Below are 19,175 nucleotides of genomic sequence, written 5' to 3' on the forward strand. Positions count from 1 at the left end.
CTTTGCAATACCATGCTTTAAGTCAGCAGGAGATCTCTGGAGGCTACTGCTCAGCTCATTTTGCTTCTCCTCTCTATGTTCTTGTTAGTCTGGTTGCAGCTCATGATATTATAATGATATATTTACTTGTCTGGCCCAAAGAACCTTTTAAGGCCAAGGCATGTGAACTTGCGTTTTTATCTCAAAGCCTAGAACAGTGACTTCAAACTTCAACATTATCAGAATCCCACCCCAGGGTGCTTGTTAAAACACGGACCAATGGGTCCACCCCTAGAGTTTCTGCTTAAGTAGGTGTGAGTTGGGGCTAAAACTGCATTTCTAACAAGTCTCCAGGTGTTGTTGCTGATTATGCTGATTTAGAGACCATGAGAACCACTGACCTCAAACATGTGCTGCTCTACACTAAGCACACAATAAACGTTTTTAGAATACATGAATGAAGATGAGGAATATTACCTATGTTGTGATACTAGGAAATTAGGGAAAGGAAAAAGGTGATTGCTTACCTGCCTCTTCTGATTCTCTGGGGTAGTAAGGATACAATGAGATTATTTGCTAAGAGCATTTTGAAACCTGCTCCAGCTTTGACCAGTCCTGTTAATGCTTATTCCTCATTCCTGAGGCTTGTTAGAAGAGTGGGTTCAGAGCTTGGTTATTGTGGGAGAAGATGAGATAAGCCCAAAGATTTCCTTATCTGCTATTTTGGGACAAAAATAATCAAAACTTCATACTTCCCATGTCAAGAAAGCTGCAAAAGCTGGTTTTGTGCTGTCTCCTTCACCACTCCATCCTGTCCCTCTCCCATCCCCCCTACAACCACACTTTACCTTGGCACATGAAACAAGTATTTAGTTGTCAGTTCGGTCTTGCCCCTTGAAGGGGAAAACTGTCCTACTATTTTTATAGTCTAACATAGTCAATCATACATTAATAAAACCTCAAGCCAAAGAAAATAAAATAGTATTTGGTTGGGGAAAAAAAAAAAAGAAAAAAAAAAAAAATCAACCCACTTGCTTAAATGCCAACTAAATTTTAAAAAATACATTCATGAAAATCATGAATTTCAAAAAAAAAGGTTTCTATTAAAGCTTCTGATTAATTTCATAGAAGACTTGTTTAAAACAGACCATATTTCTAGTTATTAAATATAATTAATTATAAATTGGTTACTGTAACTTTTCATGCTGCTGTGCTAGTAGTCATTTCTAACACTTGGCCTCTGAAAATGAAATGTTTCCATGTGTCTCTTTTCAACCATCAAAATCTCTGATAACTGGTGCTATGATTTGAATATGGTTTGTCCCCCTAAGACTCATACTGGAATTAAAGTAGAAACTTAATCCAACTATGGTGTTTAGAGGTGGGCCTTTGGGAGTTGATAGGGATTAGATAAACTCGTCAGGCTGGAATCTCCATGGTGAATCCTGGTGGCTTTCTAAGAAGACAGAGACCAGAAGAGACATACATATGAGCGCCCTTGTCTTTCAGCATGTGAGGTCAGTCTTATACCACCTTCATACTCCACCAAGAAGGCCATTACTAGATGGCCCCCCTGGACCTTGCACCCCTAGAACACTGAGCCTAAATTAACTTTTTTTTCTTTATATCTTACCCTGGACTAGCATAGAAAATAGTTTCCTGGCTCCTTGAAAATTGGGGTGATTTCAAATAGATTCACTGCAAAGGAAGGAGTGTGGAACCAATGGGCAACATACTAGGTGGAGAAAGAATACAGAAGTCAATGCCTTTTGATTCTTGAGAATGAATTGGGTTTGTTGGGCTTTCATAGAAAAAAGGAAGAAGTTCATGGGGGAAAAAAAAGGGATTAAAGATTTAAGAGAAAGAACATCCTGATGATGTCACTGAAAAAGAGATGTTTCTAGAGAAGGGTCTAAGGAGTCCCAGAAGAGGGAGGGAACTCAGCTCAAGACCAGAACTCAACTCTGGCATATGTGACAGAAAAGAATTGCAGCACAAGCCAAAGACGTAGGCAGAAGTTTATTTAGGAAGGCAGATACACCTTCGAGGGAGCATGTGGGCTGTCTGGAGAGTGAGAAGCAGAAAAAAATAATAAAAGCAAATTCAATTAAGATGAGAAACAATCGAAATGCTTAATTGATTGGAGGAAAAAAAAAAGAGCCAATAACAAGTGTTGCACTAATCCACCAGGAACCCTCAGATGAGAGCCTGGATATTAATTTGTATTCAAAATGAAAATTATAGAAATCTGAATTTAAAAGCTACATCATAGTAGTGAAGATGCAGCAATTATGTGAAGAAATGCAATTTAGACAGGGGAGATGGTCCACTTTTTAAGTGGTGATGGCAAAATACAGCTGCACAGCCAATATTTATACCAACCCATATCAATGAAGTTTTTATGCAGTTGCAAAATGGCAGTTTGGAAGAAAAGGGTCACATGACCATCCTTCCAGTACTGCTGTTTGATTTTCAGGTGTCAACTTGAGTGAGCTAAGGGGTACTCAACTGGTAAAGCATAATTTATGCTGAATCACTGCTTTAATTACTCTTAGTGCTTTAGTAGGCGTGGAACCCCTCTCTTTCCTCTGCTGAAAGGAACCCCAGGTGGTTCTACTTTTGACTAGAATTATTGGGCTGCCCAGGTGACTCTGAGGGTGAAGAGAATGGTGCCTGAGTTGGTGCACGGGATGGGGAAGGGCCTCTCGCAATGTGGGCGGGCACCATCTAATCAGCTGAGAGCCTGGATGAAACAAAAGGCCCTGGCTGGAAGGGCAGGTCCATTTTTCTCTCCCTGAGGTGGGGCTTCCTTCTCTTCCTGTTCTCAGATATTGGAAAAGGCTCCCATCTTTTCTCTCTGTATTCTGATTGTTCTTTCTCTTTAGAGAACGCTGGCTAAACCTTTAGCTGTACCCCAGTGTTATTTTGTTCTCCACTCTGCTAAAGGATACACATTCGTAATCCTACTTTCTAATCTTTACTGAAAACCTCCGCTTTTCATGAGCTCCTCTCTCGGAACGGCTGCTAGGAATGTATCTGTTTACTAATCTCGGGGTGAGGGTGAATGAATACAATGAACCATGGGGCTTTTGTAGGTAGGCGGCAAGAGTTATAAGACTTGGACTTTTAGTAAAAGAGGATCCAAGCAGTTTATTCTTGCATGCTTGCTATAGGATAAGGGACAATCCTGAGGCTGGATAGCTTAGCAGAACTTTGCCAGAAAAAATGGCAAAACCAACCTATAACTGAAAAAGCAGCTATCGACTTGATACCTGGAGGCTTATCTTTGGGGTCTGTTCAGATAGTGGCCACGCTTTGTGTTGCAAGAAGCTGGCTTTTTTTGGACTTTCTGGGAAATTGTCTTCGGTCAACAGAATTTCGGGTCTAACTCGTCACGTCAGCTCCGCTCCTAGGGTGTCATGGGTAGCTTTCCTATTATGAATTTAGAGAAATTGGTATTGGAGAAAGTGACTCAAACCACTTGTCAACCAACAAGTACGACTGAGCACTAACTATGGTGGCCTTACTAAGCAGGGCAGCCTCTGTACTACTTTCTCATGTAGGCTTCTCCCCTTTTTCTATGAACTATAGTGGCTATGTGAATTTTGGTAAAGCGCCTGTACACCAAACTAGCACGCTGATTGCCTAAAATGGCTGTGCTTACCAGCTGTAGCCTGTACTATGATTCTCAGATCTTTGATTCTCAAATCACTTACAAGGATTCAGTGCCGGGAAGAATCCTAGCACACTGTCCTTGGGCTGGGGATGTGGCTCAAGCGGTAGCGCGCTCGCCTGCCATGCGTGCAGCCCGGGTTCGATCCTCAGCACCACATACAAAGATGTTGTGTCTGCTGAGAACTGAAAAATAAATATTAAAAAATTCTCTCTCTCTCTCTTTAAAAAAAAAAGAAAAGAACACTGTCCTTGTGCTGTGGCAAATGCCTGTAATCCTGGCTACTCAAGAGGCGGAAGCAGTAGGATCACAAGTTGAAGGCCAATTTGGGCAATATAGCATACTGTCTCTCAAAACAACTTTAAGGGGTGGGTGGGTTCAAACCACAGTACCATGCCAAAAAAAAATTAATGGCTTCATGTTGCTTGGGTAGTACCTATGACTTCTACTTACATCTGTTATGGTCTGGATATGAGGTGTCCTCCAAAGGCACCTGTATTAATTGCAGGAATATGCAGGAGGAAAAAGCTCTCAGGTTATGAGACCTGTTAACTAATGGATCCATCTTAGTTTAGATGGACTAGCTGGATTGTAATGGAAGGTAGGTGGCATAGAGCTGAAGAAGGTGGGTCACAGGGGAGTGCTCTGAAAGGGGTCACTTTCCCAGAGACCTCATCTCTCTATCCTCTCTGCTTCCAGCTGCTACTAATGGAATAGATCAACACTTCACTACCACACTCTACTGCCAGGATAATCAGCTTCACCTTGGGTCCAAAGCAATGGAGGTAGAACATTACAAAATGACCTCTTAAACTGAGCCAAAATAAACTTCCTCCTCCTAAGTCCTTGTATTTTGGTCAGCTTTTCACGGCTGTGACCATACAGAATCCAAGATACTTGCTAACAGTGAATTTCTGAAAATCGGTAGGAAAGCTACTTTCTGTTGCTCACTGCCTCCTGGATGGCATTCCAAAGTTGAATTCATGCCTCAGAATTTGAGGAAGAAAACACTGCTTTGTGGGCTCAACATAAGCAATCATGTTTAGAACTGCCATTTAGCACTGCAACAAAAAGCCTTTTAAGTAACATAACTTAAACTATGTAACTTATGCGATTTGGGCACCAATTGGTAACTTGTAAAATGCCACACATGGTCTTGCCCAGCAGTAAAATGACTCGGGTGTCAGGAAGCCAACATTTCAGTCCTGGCTCTACTAATTAGGTGACTAAGTTGTGTGATCTTTATAGGCTAAAATGGCCATACAAATGCCTACTTTTCCTAGTTTAGTTACTAGGTCAAGGGAGATCACTAGGTCAAGGGAGATCACTTCTAACAAAATGCTGTCTCAAATTACATGAGTCTGCAAGGAGATATGATTTCCCTTCCAAGAAGGCTGGCAATCTGCAATGGCTCTTTGTTGGAGAGCATGTCGATAGGCTTGTGAAACACAAAACTGAGCTTGGCATAGTTTGGGAATGGAGAACCAAGGGCCCAGTTGCTGTGAAATCAACTGTCTGAAAGGAATTGGAGAATATCAACAAGGCAAGGGGTCCAGGACACACTAGAGGATGCCTGATAGAATCTTCAAGGATAGAACTGCGTAATACCTTTAAACTTCTAGGATAGGAATGAAACTCCTAGGCCTTCAGCAAAAGTTTTCAAAAACTTTCATATTCTTGAAATGAAGATGGGAATGTGTCACGATGAGCAAAAGGTGTGATATCTGCAGTTGAGGAGAGAAATAATGTCCACGCGCTATGCCCTTATCAATGCTTGATTCACTGAATCACTCAATACACTTCCACTCTACGGGTTCTTAAGGAATGACAATCCTAAAAGCTGGGCATTACAAACAATAATTTGGGCTGATAAAAGCAGTAAACACAACTAATTCAAAGCAAACAATTGCTAAGTTAACTCTAAGTACTGCAGACACACTTAATCATGTCAGACCTATTACACTCCCTCTGCATGATAAGCTTAAGTGCTAGATCTAAAGTCTTAAGGCTTAAGTCCAGCAGATGCACCCTCGCTCAGACCACAGCAGTTCCTGAACCAATAAAGGCTTCTCCCGGGGGTGTACTTGACAGCTGGTTGAGACGGTTGTAGGGAGATGTTGCCATCCAGGGTCATGAGGCTGCTGTAGAGTTAGAGCGCTGAGGATGACAGAGGATTGGGCAGATAAAAGTTGGGATGTCAGTCCAGGTCCTCATCAGGCTCCCTAGCATAGGTGGGCATCAGTGTCAGCTGGCTGAATGTGTATTCACTTGCTCCAACATCTATATGAAATTTATGTACAGTTTGGTTTCCTTCCTGATCTCACACCTGACTCTCTTCAGGGTGAAGGAAAATGACAATGACCTGAGTTTTATCAGGATTGTGGAAAGTGACTTGTCCATCGGGCTATGCCTGACAATACTGGAGGGCTCTGTAGGCTAGTGCCTGGTGGGACTGCAGCCTTATTTGAAGCTGCTTGGGCTAGGGCCATCCTTACAGAATGGTGTTGGGTTAGGGAGATGTAAGGGGAAAAAAGCTAAAAAGCATAATGATCTTAAGAATTTAAATTCTCTCAAACACAAGGACAGATTAAGGAATAGGAGGTAAAGTCAGTCGGACAGACCTGAAAGGCACAGGTTAACCCCATGTGATGTAGGAAAGAACTACAAAAGACTTCAGAGACGATACAAAGCAAAAGTGAATTGTTTCCATAATCTGAGCAATTAGTTTGAATGAATGTACATACTACACTAAGAACCCAAACCTTTTTCTAGACCCTTTAGAGAAAGGTTAGTCCTAACTTTCCATCTTACTGCTGCCAATTGCAAAACAATTGGCCAGGCATTATAGAAAAAGCAAATGCCACCTTTTGTCAAAAAAAAAAAAAGTTGAAGTCTTTATCTCTAAAGAGTCTAAGATTCAAATCTTTCAAATTCAGTTTTTAGCTAATGTTTGTAAATAAGGCTGTCTTAAACTTGGCCATAGAAAATTTGGGGCATTACTAAGATTTCTAAAGTCTCTAAGATTATAGAAGGTTGAGTAACAACAAGTATGAAGCTAATTGCATCTCTTATAGGCACCATAAAAGAAGCAAACTTATTAGGAGGTATTAGCATAACCAAGCAATTGAACCTGTTGCATCCCCCCCACCCCATTAGAGGGATCCTCAGGTGCCTAAAGACAAGCATAGTACTGACAGTGGTACACACCTGTAATCCCAGAGAGACTTTACTACACGTGAAGGAGATGGTTATAGGCGGGGCACTTGGGAGGGACCTTTGTTCCATCTTCCTTTGAATACTGCCTGAAGCAGGCAAAACCTTCCCCTGAGGAACCTCCAGCTTTGCTACTTAAACTGTGGTCCAAGGAACAGTGGCATCAACATTACCCACCTGAGACCTACTGAACTGGAATCTACATTTTAGTGATATCTGGGTGACTTGATACACGTCAACGTTTGAGACGCTCTCCTGTAGGAAGTGTTCGGTAAGTGTTTCTTGGTGGTTGGAGAGTCAGCTTATGAAAAGGGTTGTTGCTGCCGGGAGACCATTCCTCAGGGATTTGGATGGAAGGCATGTGAATTAAGCAATTTAGTGGGTGGGGTGGGGTGGGGTGGAAGGGCAGTAGGGATTCGGCCATTCTTGGAACCTGTAACAGATTTAAAAAGACCTATTTGGTCTCGATATGCCTCTCATTGAAGAGTAGCAATTGCCCACTAGAACAGCGGGTATAGTTGATAATTCCATTACTCTGGACAGATCTTAAATCTGACAGATCTTAAAGTAATCTAGCCATTGTGTTCCTTTGTGCTGGGCTGGGTGGCAGAGTAACATTAGTTTGAGGTTTAAAAAATTTCCTTTGTATCTTGAAATTCCTGCTAGAGTAGGTCTCATGAGTGAGCACTCGAAAAATGTCATTAACAGTGATTTGCACCACAATGGTAATACTTCTAATGCAGTTCATTCCAATGAATGTTTGGCTTCTCATGTTAACTTTGAATTGCCCAGTAACCCAAACTGCACACTGCTGAGTGCACAGAATATTGGGCTCTGGCTAAGTGTGATTAGATATTGATTTCTGAGCCTCACGAACACTTAGTGATGCAGAAACTGTTGGGTGCTGGTTCATTATGGACCATTGGACTGACACTAGCAGAATTCCAGCAGTCACAAATTTATGGAAAAATGCCAGAGTAGGGCTGGGGGATGTGGCTCAAGCGGTAGCGTGCTTGCCTGGCATGCGTGCGGCCCGGGTTCGATCCTCAGCACCACATACAAAGATGCTGTGTCCGCCGAGAACTTAAAAAAAAAAAAAAAAAAAAAAATTCTCTCCTCAAAAAACTAAAAAAACAAACAAAAAAACCCCAGAAATTCCAGAGTAGCCATAAGGCTCAGGCTGTGGGTTTGGCTTTTTGGGTGTGGCCTTGGGCAGGAGAATCGGTGAACCTAGATACTACTCATCTGTCTGCAGTTGCATACTTTTATCAATTGGACTGAACATACAAGAGATGTTTAGTGCAAACTTATTCTGACTGCTGGAAAAGACAGTTACAAGCAATGGATCTAGCAAAGAATAGCATAGCTATGGCTCTTCTATACTTGTTGGAGTTTCTATCAAAGAACTTAAAACAGCTTTAAAACTTAACACTTCTTATTCTCACCATGTATTTAAGTTGTAGAGATTAAAAAATGGCTATGAACATGTATTCAAGACAGAGTTTACATCCTCAAATCTGAGCAGACTCTGCAACTGCTTTGATTAATGGAATTAGGTAGAAGTGATAATGGCCAGTTTGAGGGGGGCCCAAGGTGGGGGTCCAGACTTTCAGATTGGCATCTAGTTGTCTCTTGGAATTCAGCCATATAGAGGCTTTATGTAGGTTCCATGAGTGTCCTGCTTTGTGCGTCAGACTGGACATTCAAGATGCACAAAGTAATCTCATGACAATTCGTTCACTTTTTAACCCAATACACAAGCTTTCCAATGATTCTAGCCATGATCCAGCCACAAATGTGTAAGAGCCAAAGTAGAACCAGCCAGTCGAGCCAGGGAATTCACAGAACTTCTACGAGAAGAGATTGTTTTTAGGCCAATATATTTTGGGGTGGATTCTTATGTATCAATAGATCAGAACACAAGTTGCCCTACTTAGGAAGTAACTCAGTAGTAGGTATGCAAATACATCTTTATTTCAGATGTGACCCTAAGCCTCCCACTTAAGACTCTGCTGCCCAATGCAAGTACTGGCACACCCGAGCTTGGAACATAACTTTTAAAGTTAGGCCTTGAATGATGCCTTCTGAGGAATCTCGTGCTTTCTGTACTGTCAAAGTCTACTACAACAATGAGACCAATATTTCTGGTCATTTTCAAACCTGGATCCAAAAGGGGCATGTGCATGCTGAGCTTATCTGCTAATGATTCCAGAAGACTAGTGTCTCAGTTCCTCTAGGGTGCTTTCCTGGCAGGGAACTGACCAGAACATCAAATGGTTTCCATAAAGTTTCTATCTTTCTGATTAAGAATAGGGATAGAAAGTGATCATTATTTCTATTTCTGCATCTTTAGGAAACTTTCTCAATCCATTACTCATGTCACATTGGCAATTAGGATTCTTTTAATGTATTGGTGCAAGAGTTCAAAAATACCAGTTTCTGTGTCTGTTCTATCAGATTCTCAGCCCTGGTTGCTCGTCAGTCACCTGAGGAGTATCCTATATTAGTTAAATCAATATCTGAGGCTGGGGTCCCAGCATTAGTACTTCAGGAATTATCTCCAGCTCCAGGTGACCTGCAGATAGCAAAGGTTGAAGTTTACTTAGCCTGATTTAATTGGTCACTTGTGGAGAAGTGTTTCAATAGGCTAGGTTTGGAAATAGCTACACTATTTTAAAAGCCTCAAACATATAACAAAGTTATATATAGTCAGAACCCTTAACTATAAAATGAAGACATAGCAAATGTTAATCTATTCTGCTGTGGTTTTTACTTGAACGCCACCAATTCTGCTTTTATGAATGTAGGTAGAGGTTTCAGTCGACATTCCACAGAATTGTCTCACAGATGCCCTCCTTCCAACCTGGTTTAGTTAAATGAGATTGCATAAAAGCAATAACACTCATTCAGTTTTAATACTTATTCAAAAGGCTTCACACTTCTCATAACTTCTTGGTCCATTGGAGTTATTTTGAAAGATGTTCTCTTCTATCCTCATTCATAAGTAAATTTCTTAAGAGGAGCTCAGCTTCCAGCCTGGAAGAACTGTGATGCAGAAGAGTCTGTCTTGAACTGATTCCTCCAGGTTGGCTGTGGTTAGTTTCTTCTGGCACCCAATAGTTTCACAGCCTTCCTCTATCTTCAGCCTGTGAAGTTTGGGATACTTGCATGCACCAACCTTCTTTCCAGCATAGCTGACTGATAGAAGGGAAGGAATAGGGCCCTCATACTTCAAGGGTTTTGCTTTCCCAGTCTCTTGACTAAATTCTGCCCCCCCTTTTTTAAGGGGGGGTGGGAATCAGATGGTCCTGTGCATGAACTGCTTGAAAAAGCTTGCCTTATGTAGCCAATTGTCTTCCCTGTCTTCTAAATCTTCAAGTAAGATGTTATCCTCCGGGTCTCTCAACATACATATTGTCCCTTGATTTGGAGAGAGCAATGGTGAGGGGTGTTTGCATTCTGAGTGTTATCAGAAGGTCTCACACCAGGGAGCCAGATAAAGCCTCACTGGTTTTTCTAGGAATGTATTTTGTCAGCAGTAAAAATACTGGTCACATTACCTATGTCATGGCTGATGGCTTGTGCGTGGATGTCTTTGTACATGTTTCTAGCCTGCTGAGGACTGGCTTTCAGTACCTGCTTTCTTCCCTCAAAGCCATTACAGGGTTGGAGCTGCATTTCCAGATTACATGCTGTAGTCCACGGACACTGGCACTGGAAATGCAGGATACTCTCAGAGCCAATGTATAGGGAAAACAGACTTTCACTTCTGAAAGCTGTCCCAGAAGCAGAGGATTTTGGACAATATGATTCTGAGACCAAGGGCTGGACAATGGAGGTATTTGCATATAAAGGGGCCTGAAGTTGTTACTCATGGAATAGGAATATGCGTTCAGTTCCAGAAGAGTTCATTCTTAAGGCTGAGGATAGGTCTTCAGGGGTGATGACTCAATGTGCTTTAAACAAACTTTCCATGGGACTCCAGGAGCCTGAAGTACCTCTGGCGTTATTGCTTTTGAAACTTTTTCTGGACACTCCTTATCCTGATCTCTTCCTAGTCTTTTCTTTGTACTAGGGTTTTTTGTTAATCCAGTAGGCTTTACAACTGAGCCATATGCCCAGTTCTCTGAGACAGGGTCTTGCTGGCCTTGATCTTTTGATCCTCCTGCCCCAGCCTCCCAAGTGGCTGGGGTTATAGGTGTGTGCCACCATGCTGGGCTTTTCCTTTATCACTTGAATCATTTCTACAAAGATCTAGAATACCTCCTTTCTACTTTCCTAGGCATGCTTGAGGGAAGAGGGGAATGTTTCAAGGTGTGCTACACAATGAAAACCTCTGAAAGTACCAAGACTGACAAGCAGGCAGCCTTATCTCCCCACTAACAAAGGGCTAGCCACTCAGAGCTAAAATGAAATATTCCAAGAGCAATATGTGCTCACAATAAGTCCCACAGCACTCTTGGCAGAGTCTGTGGCATCTTTACTGATGAAGCCACTAGATGTAAATCTTACCCAGTAAGGGAGCCAATGGATAACTGTCTGGGGTTTTAGGGCCTCTATCAAAATGTTTACTACTAAGTCTCCACTCATCTTAGGACATCACTGTGCAACTTCAGTTTTTGCACATAGCATCCTTTGATACACTGCTGTCTACTCACTATTGCTTTTGTTTTGAAATGCAAGAGTCATTTTTCCCCCTTGGAACTCAGTTTTCAGTTGCTGGAGAAGTCCTGATTCCCTTTTAATCAGAGTTCCCCTCTGACGTTCAAATCTTAGTACTAATTCAAGAGGGAGTTATGATTCTGTGATGGACTCATGACATTTCTTTTTGGGGGATATTAAAGGTCAGATCTTAATGCCTTTTGTGATATATGCATCTGGCTCAAGATCAGGCAGTTTTGAATGATGGAATTTAAATTGTAATTTAGTGACGGGACAAGAAATAAGAAATTACAGCTTTGCAGAAGTGCCTGAGCTCTACACCACTCCCTTAGAATGTGTGTGAGGGTTTGAGGGTTAGAGCTGCTATTTAAAGTAACCTTTCAGGGATACCATGCTACTGTTCCAGAAATGAAAGCAAAAGCTTATGTTGCTTATATTCTGGTGACCTGATGTCTATCTTGGGAAACATAAGATAATGCCATGGCACAAATCCTTTCGTCTGAATTCAGGATTTTCAGAAAACTATATCTTTTGCTTCCCACTTGGTCCAACTGCTTCAAAATTCTTGTCCTTTTTCTCAAGAAACTTTATTCAAATGTTTCTATCCACTTTTATGTATGGATGAAAAACTGAGTCCAAATATTAAAGTTCTTTTTTCCAAATGAAAACAGCTCTTGCTGTACAAGAGTTGAACCAGGCCTCTTGCCACTATGGAGGGATGTATTTTATTTGTCATCTCTGACAAACTCTCGTGTATCTCCACCATTCATTTCTTGCTTGCCCGTCTCCTGGTTCTTCACCTTTCCTTTCCCCGGGTATGCGCAAGACCCTAGTCTTGATTCCCTGTCACAATTTTTTTTTCATTTGCCATAGCTTTCAAATAGTATACTAATGACCATTCCATTCAATAATTGACTAAATAACCCAAATGCATGGCAATGGCAAATTATCTCCATGTACAATTTTTAACAGGGCAACAAAAAGCCTTGAGGTGAATAAACCCAAAAGTTTGCTCCCCCCCCCAAGAGTAGAAATAGCTTTATTGACTTATGCATATTTGTTTCTACATTTGAAATTCATTGTAGTAATAAGTGGCCAACATCTAAGCCTTTAAAACTGCCAGCCATTATGTGCTAACTGATAAGCTTTCATTATGAAACATAAAGGGCTGGGGATGTAACTTGGCGGTAGAGCGCCCAGGTCTAACTATGAAGTAGTCAGAAGATTGCTTTTGAAACTTAAAACTCTCGCCTCCTGAGCTGGGCCAACTGTGGTCCTTCCGTAGAGGGAATCATCATGTGCTCAGCTTCTCCACTGCGAGGGCTTCTGGGAGAGTGGGCACCCTGAAGCAGGAGTTCGGGGGCTAAATTCGTCCTTGCTCTTCAGGGAGAAGACGTCAACGGAACTCCTCTTACTCAACCAAACTCGGAATGAAGGAGGTGAAGAGGGAGCAGGGAAGTGAATCACCGTGAACAACTAGAACAGGAACACGGCTAGAGCTGGGAACGGTGACGAGACAGACACCGGGGTCATTCCTGCCAAAGGAGAAGTTCTGATGAGAAGGCTTGGAGTGGGCAGCCCAAACCTGCAGGCTGAGGAAGAGCTGGGTTTTATAATGCCAGGCACCAGGGCATTGCCAGAAGAATGAAGTCAGTGGCAGTGCTAATGAGGCTCAGGAGGTGATTCCTCCACCTGGCGGCAATAAAAATAGGTGCCTGCTAAGAAAGAACTAAGCTTCAAACTTCCTGGTGCACTTCTTGGACACCAACACCTTCCCGGGTGTAGTCATTAAATAGTGAGTCCCCAGAAGCTCATATCCCCCCCCAAAATGATGGCATCTCCACATCCTTAAAAACTATGGTATTTCAGTCATGTACATCGACAAAGCACTTAACCTTTTGGGTCAACGCTGCAGCACTGCAGATCATCCTTGTTCAAAGCAGCATGCAGTCTTAACAATATCAGCTTGTGGAATACACCCATTGCTGATCACACAATTGCACGAAGGGTGAAGCCCTACACCACTGACCTTGGCTCAGGCAATGGAACCTTCTTGAACAAGTGCATTGAGCCGCAGATACTGTGAACTGAAAGAAAGGATGTGCTTAAGTTTGGATTCAGCAGCAGAGAGTATGTCTTGCTTCATGAGTCATCAGATACCTCTGAACTAGACAGAAAGGAAGAGGAGGATGACGACGAGGAGGAAGTAGTATCTGACAGCTAACAAACGTAAGAACTGAAACCATTGACATTCTTCCTCCTTGGAAGACTTCTCTCAAAGAGCACTGTGGTGATCTCTGTTGCCTTAAGTCTTTCCTGTGTTGCTGACCAGCTTATTTTAGTTTAAGAACACTGTCTAAGGTTTTGAAACACTTTCCTGTGGCACATCAGCCCTGTATTTGGCATTTGTTTTCAGAAGAGTCACCAATTACAAGTGTTTCGTAGCATTTTGGCCTTAGTTGCTTTCAGAACTGCTGCCTTGGAAATTCTTATTTGAAGATGAATCATGGCTTGTTCTCCTTGTAGTTTTTACTTAAGCTTTGTGGACCAGAGTTGGTCTTGGGGCAAACCCCTAAACAGAACCTTAAGCTTTGGTGGTTACCAAAACGACCTCCAAAACTTTGACCTGGTTGATCTTGTCATAGAAGTTGATTTTTTGCACTTGGCTTTTTTGGGGGCAGGAAAGGAGGGGGATTTACCACATGACCTCATTAGTGACTTAAATGGGTGCCATAAAGCATCTGTTTAAGTTCATGACTGCACAGGAAGATCATGGCTACTACCGATGGATGATGATTTAATATCAGAGGCTGAAATGCATTGTGGATCTGTTAAGAGAAATACTTTCTCTTTAGAACATGTGTGAATTTTTTGATCATCCTGTCAACATTTGAATAAAGATCCAAAACTTCATCTTTGAATAACACTGCTAACGTGGTAGGATTCTTTATTCTAACATGTCTAACATGAATGTCTAAAGGATACTGTGTAACACATTTCATCCTTAAAAAATTGTTCAAAGGTTGTATCTACATCCAAGGCTGGAAATCAAGGAGACTGTCCAGTTTCCAGATTTTCTACCAGAGGACTATGTAAGTAGGAAGTCTCCTTAACTTGTGTATACATAGTACACAGCTCTTTAACATGTGTATGACTTTCATAAGACAGTGTTTTGTGACGTAAATGTAATACCACATGTGCACAGGCCTCCTGGCATCTGAAAAGATTTTTGTTTGTTTTTTTTTGAGTCCCCAAAATACATAAACAAACTTGTAAACATAGCTCTCCCCCTCCCCCAAAGAGCTTGAACCAATTATTGGATAAGAGTCATATTTATTAAAAGCAGAGATAATGTAATGTAGAAAAAGCAGTGGGGTGAGATTCAAGATGGCGGGCCTGAGGGAGGCAGCATTTGGTGTCTCTCCATGACCTGGAACTTAAGTTGTGATTATACCACTTCTTTGTGAGCAGTATTCTTGCTCCCACGTGGGAATCATGGCCATCATGCCCATCCAGGACTCCAGGCCTCCAGGCCTCGGCATCGGTAGGTCTCTCAACCACTCGCCTACGCAGGACTATTGGGTACCTTGGCGGGCACCATCAGCACCCAAGCAGAAATCGCCAATGCCACTCCCATGCAGGACAGCCGGCAGCTTCCCACATGCAGGAACTCTGGCCACTCCAGTGGAGCTCCCCTGGTTGCTGCCATCTTGGGACTCTGCGGCAGTGGATAGTCCCCCACGTGCAGTAGCCAGCCCGCCTGCACCTGAGAACTTCACATGGGCTTTGAAGTTGGCTAATAGCCACACACTGCACAAGCTGGTCTCTGAACTCGACCTCTAACACCATGGCTGGGCTCCCCCCATGTGACCCGACAGTCCACTTCTGAAAGCAGGTGCCTCCATCTTGGGCCACCTTCATCACCATCTTCAGTGGGGAGCAACTCAGTTTTGGAACTCCAGCTGGCCAGGTACTCAGTTTCTACCTCTCCTTCCCTCCCCAGTAGCTGCTAATGCAGCATAGTAACACCCTAGTTAACCGGTATCTCTGCCCTCAGGGTGATGGTTAACAGATGACCCCACCTATTGGATGAGAAGGGAAACGGGAAAGATATGATTTCCAACCAAAACAATCCTGTTCAAGATTTTTCCCCTCTCCCTTTCTGTTCTCCCACCCTTCCATCCCCAATGTATGTGAAACAAAGTAGTTTGCATGAACTAGGATTTTTTGAGGACTGGGACATCTGAATACATTACAGCTGTGCTGTGTGTATTTTTCTTTAATCCCATCAATTCCTACTTATTCTCAATGTCTTATGTACTCCACTACCTTCTACTTGTCTACCCCAAATTACTTCTCTCCCTTCTACTAGTCTTCTGTTTAGATTTCTATTTCACACTTCCTAAGATGACAACTTTATCCTCACCACTTACCTCCTCGGCATATCGTTCTTCTTACCCCTGGTTTTTTGTCCACCTCCAGAAACTGTAAACCCTCTTACAAATCTTCTGACTATATTGTAGATAATATACAAAAATGGTGAATTATTGTGTCCAGTGTCTTAATGGCAAACACTTGTTTTTAGGGGTTCCATCCTCATATCAAAGTAGACTTCAAGCCAAAGTTAATCAAAAGGGATTAAAAAGGACATTCCATACTGTTAGGTCGGTGGTGGCGACTTAATGGCAACTTAGAACAAAGCAGCCTGGGAAAGGAACATCAATCAGATGCTGGCGGAAATGCCTGTCAACCAGCCAGATCTCCTGACTAACGCCTGTCAATCAGCAGGACCCCCTGGCCAATCCTGGAGTTCAGCAAACTCCCCTGACCAACTCCAAGGGGTCAAGGGACCCTAAAAACCTTTTCCTGTCCCAAGCCCTTCCCTTCCTGCTGTAAGCCCCATAAAAGTCCAGTCCGGTCTAGCTTCCACGCGGTTTCTCTTCAGTCCCTTCCCCTGTCCCCTTTGTGGGTCTGATCGAGCCCGGGGGTGATATCTCAATAAAGCCTGTTCAGCAGCCCTTTTAAACCTGCCGCCTTTGGTCGCTGCCTGCCTCACCTGATCTGACACATACTGCTTAAAAGAACCATTCATCAAGACACAACAATAAATTCAGATGCTCCAAACGGTGGAGCATCTACGTTCATCAAACTCCTATGTTGTGGTCTGACTCTCAAACTTAATAATTCTTTAACACCCCTTTCACCACTGGATTGACTGTCCAAACAGCTGAACAAAGAAAGCATAGAGCTCAATTCAATAAATAACTTAAGAGTTTACTGACGGTCTATCTCATCCTTCAATGATGGATGCACATGGATCGTTCTTTAAAATAGACCAAATATTATGCCACAAAGCAACTCTTGGCAAATACAAAAAATTAGATACTCCTGCCTTCCATCAGATTATAATGGAATGAAATTAGAAATCAATGATAAAATTAAAAATAAAACCTATTCCCACACCTGGAAACACTTAAACACTATGCTACTGAATGAACAATGGGCTGCAAAAGACATCAAGGAGATAAAAGATAGTGTCCAAGATTTTGATATATTGTATCTATGAAGGCAATACTAAGAAAGCTCATTGTATGGAGTTCATTACTTAGGTCATCTATTTGTTAACTTTGCTGTTGACTTAACATTAAGTCTCAAAGTCCTGGGGGGGGGGGACACCAAAAGCAGAAGACGGGAAACTGATCAGAACTGAAATCAATGAAATTGAAACAAAGTTTGTTCTTTAAAAAATTGGCAGACCCTTAGTCATGCTAATGAAGAGGGGAGAGAACTCAAATTATTAACATACACAATGAAAAAGGAAATAACTTCTGTATTTCTGTAGTGTCTATTGTGATAATTTCTAGTTATCTGAAAACGTGTACTCCAATAAAATAGAAAATATCAAAGGCATTGGCAAACTTCTAGTCATGATTAGCCCAAACCGAATCAGGATGGGTATATACAAGTTAAACAGATCTAAAGCAATGAAATAAAGGCACCAACAGAAGCCTATCAACCAACAAAAAGCCTGGGACCAGATGGATACATAGAAGAGTTCTACAAGATCTTTAAAGAACTAGTACCAATACTCAGATCATTTCATGAAATGGAATGAGTTCGGAAGTGCTCTTTTTTTGAGGCCAATATTACCCTGATTCCAAAAACAGATGAAGATGCATCAAAGAGAACTTCAGACCAATATCTCTAATGAATGTAGATGGCAAAAATTCTCAACTCTGGCAAATCAAATACAAAATATATTAAGTGCACCATGATCCAAGTGGGTTCATCCCAGGGATGCAAGACTGGTTCAACATACGGAAACATAATTCATCAATATGACCATGTGATTCTTTAGGTCCATCAATAGATGCAGAAAAAGCATTTGACAAAATGTGCAAAACACTAAAACTAGAGAACAGTTCTTACAATGTTAATTGTTCCTATCTATGCTAAGCCCCAGGCCAACATTCTAAATGGCAAAAAATTAAACGTTTCCTCTAAATACTAGAACAAAAATGCAAATTGGTGTAACTACTCTGGAAAGCAGTATGGAGACTTCCTCAGAAAACTCGGGAATGGAAGCACTATCGGACCCAGCTATCCTGCTTCTCGGTGTATACTCGAAGGACATAAAAACAGCATACCCCAGGGACACAGCCACATCAATGTTTATAGCAGCACAGTTCACAATAGCTAAACTGTGAAACAACCCAGATACCCTTCGTAGATGAATGGATAGGGAAACTTGTGTATATATACACAATGGAACATTACTCAGCAGTAAGAGAATAAAATCACAGCGTTTGCAGGTAAATGGTTGGAATTGGAGAAGATAATGCTGATTGAAGCAAGCCAATTCCAAAAACAAATGCCAAATGTTTTCTGACGAGGATACTGATTCATGATGGAGTTGGGAGGGGAAGCATGGGAGGAGTAGATGAACTCTAGATAGGGCGAGGGGGTTGGACAAGGGGGTAAAAAAAGATGGTGGAATGAGATGGCCATCACTACCTTAAGTACACATATGAAGACACAAATATTGTGAATATTCTTTGTATAGAAGCAGAAATATGAAATCATGTTCTACATATGACAGAATGCACTACAGTTCATATTACATAACAAACTAGAACAAAAAATTTTAAAGGCAGTGGGAATGGATTTTTAAGTCTTCAGACCCAACTAGAACTTAGGAACCCTCCAAACTTATGTGTAAGTTACCCCTTAGTCTCAGTCTTCTTAGGCTGGGAAAATTATATTACCTGGCTAGTAAATTGCTTTGAAGTCAATAAAACCATAGTCTTTCAAATTGTTCTACATATTTTGAGGCATATTAACTTACTAGTGTTGCCTGATAATGTGACCTTATAATTCCCACATGGTTTTAAATTTTGCTTGGGCTCATTCTCAATTGGGATTCTTGGGTCAGCATGTCATGTGTGCTCTGGTTTGTGGGAGGTCTTATTTGCTACAGCTTCAGTGTCCCAGAGGCTTCACTTGTCCAATATGAATTCATAGATGTTGGAGTCTTAAACCAATTACTATGAAACAGTTTTTACTTGGAGACTGTATCTGGCACATAGTAAGGCCTGGGACTCCCTAGATCTGACTTCTTGAATTCTTCCTTGAACTGTCTTTTGTATAA

General features: G+C 41.8%; 1 pseudogene; it reads left to right on the top strand.

Moving 5' to 3' along the window:
• Window positions 1–10,607: 10,607 nt before the first annotated feature.
• On the top strand, window positions 10,608–13,751 carry LOC107146029 (annotated as a pseudogene).
• Window positions 13,752–19,175: the final 5,424 nt, after the last annotated feature.

The sequence above is a fragment of the Marmota marmota genome, unplaced genomic scaffold (assembly GCF_001458135.2).
Source record: "Marmota marmota marmota unplaced genomic scaffold, marMar, whole genome shotgun sequence".
Classification (NCBI taxonomy): domain Eukaryota; kingdom Metazoa; phylum Chordata; class Mammalia; order Rodentia; family Sciuridae; genus Marmota; species Marmota marmota.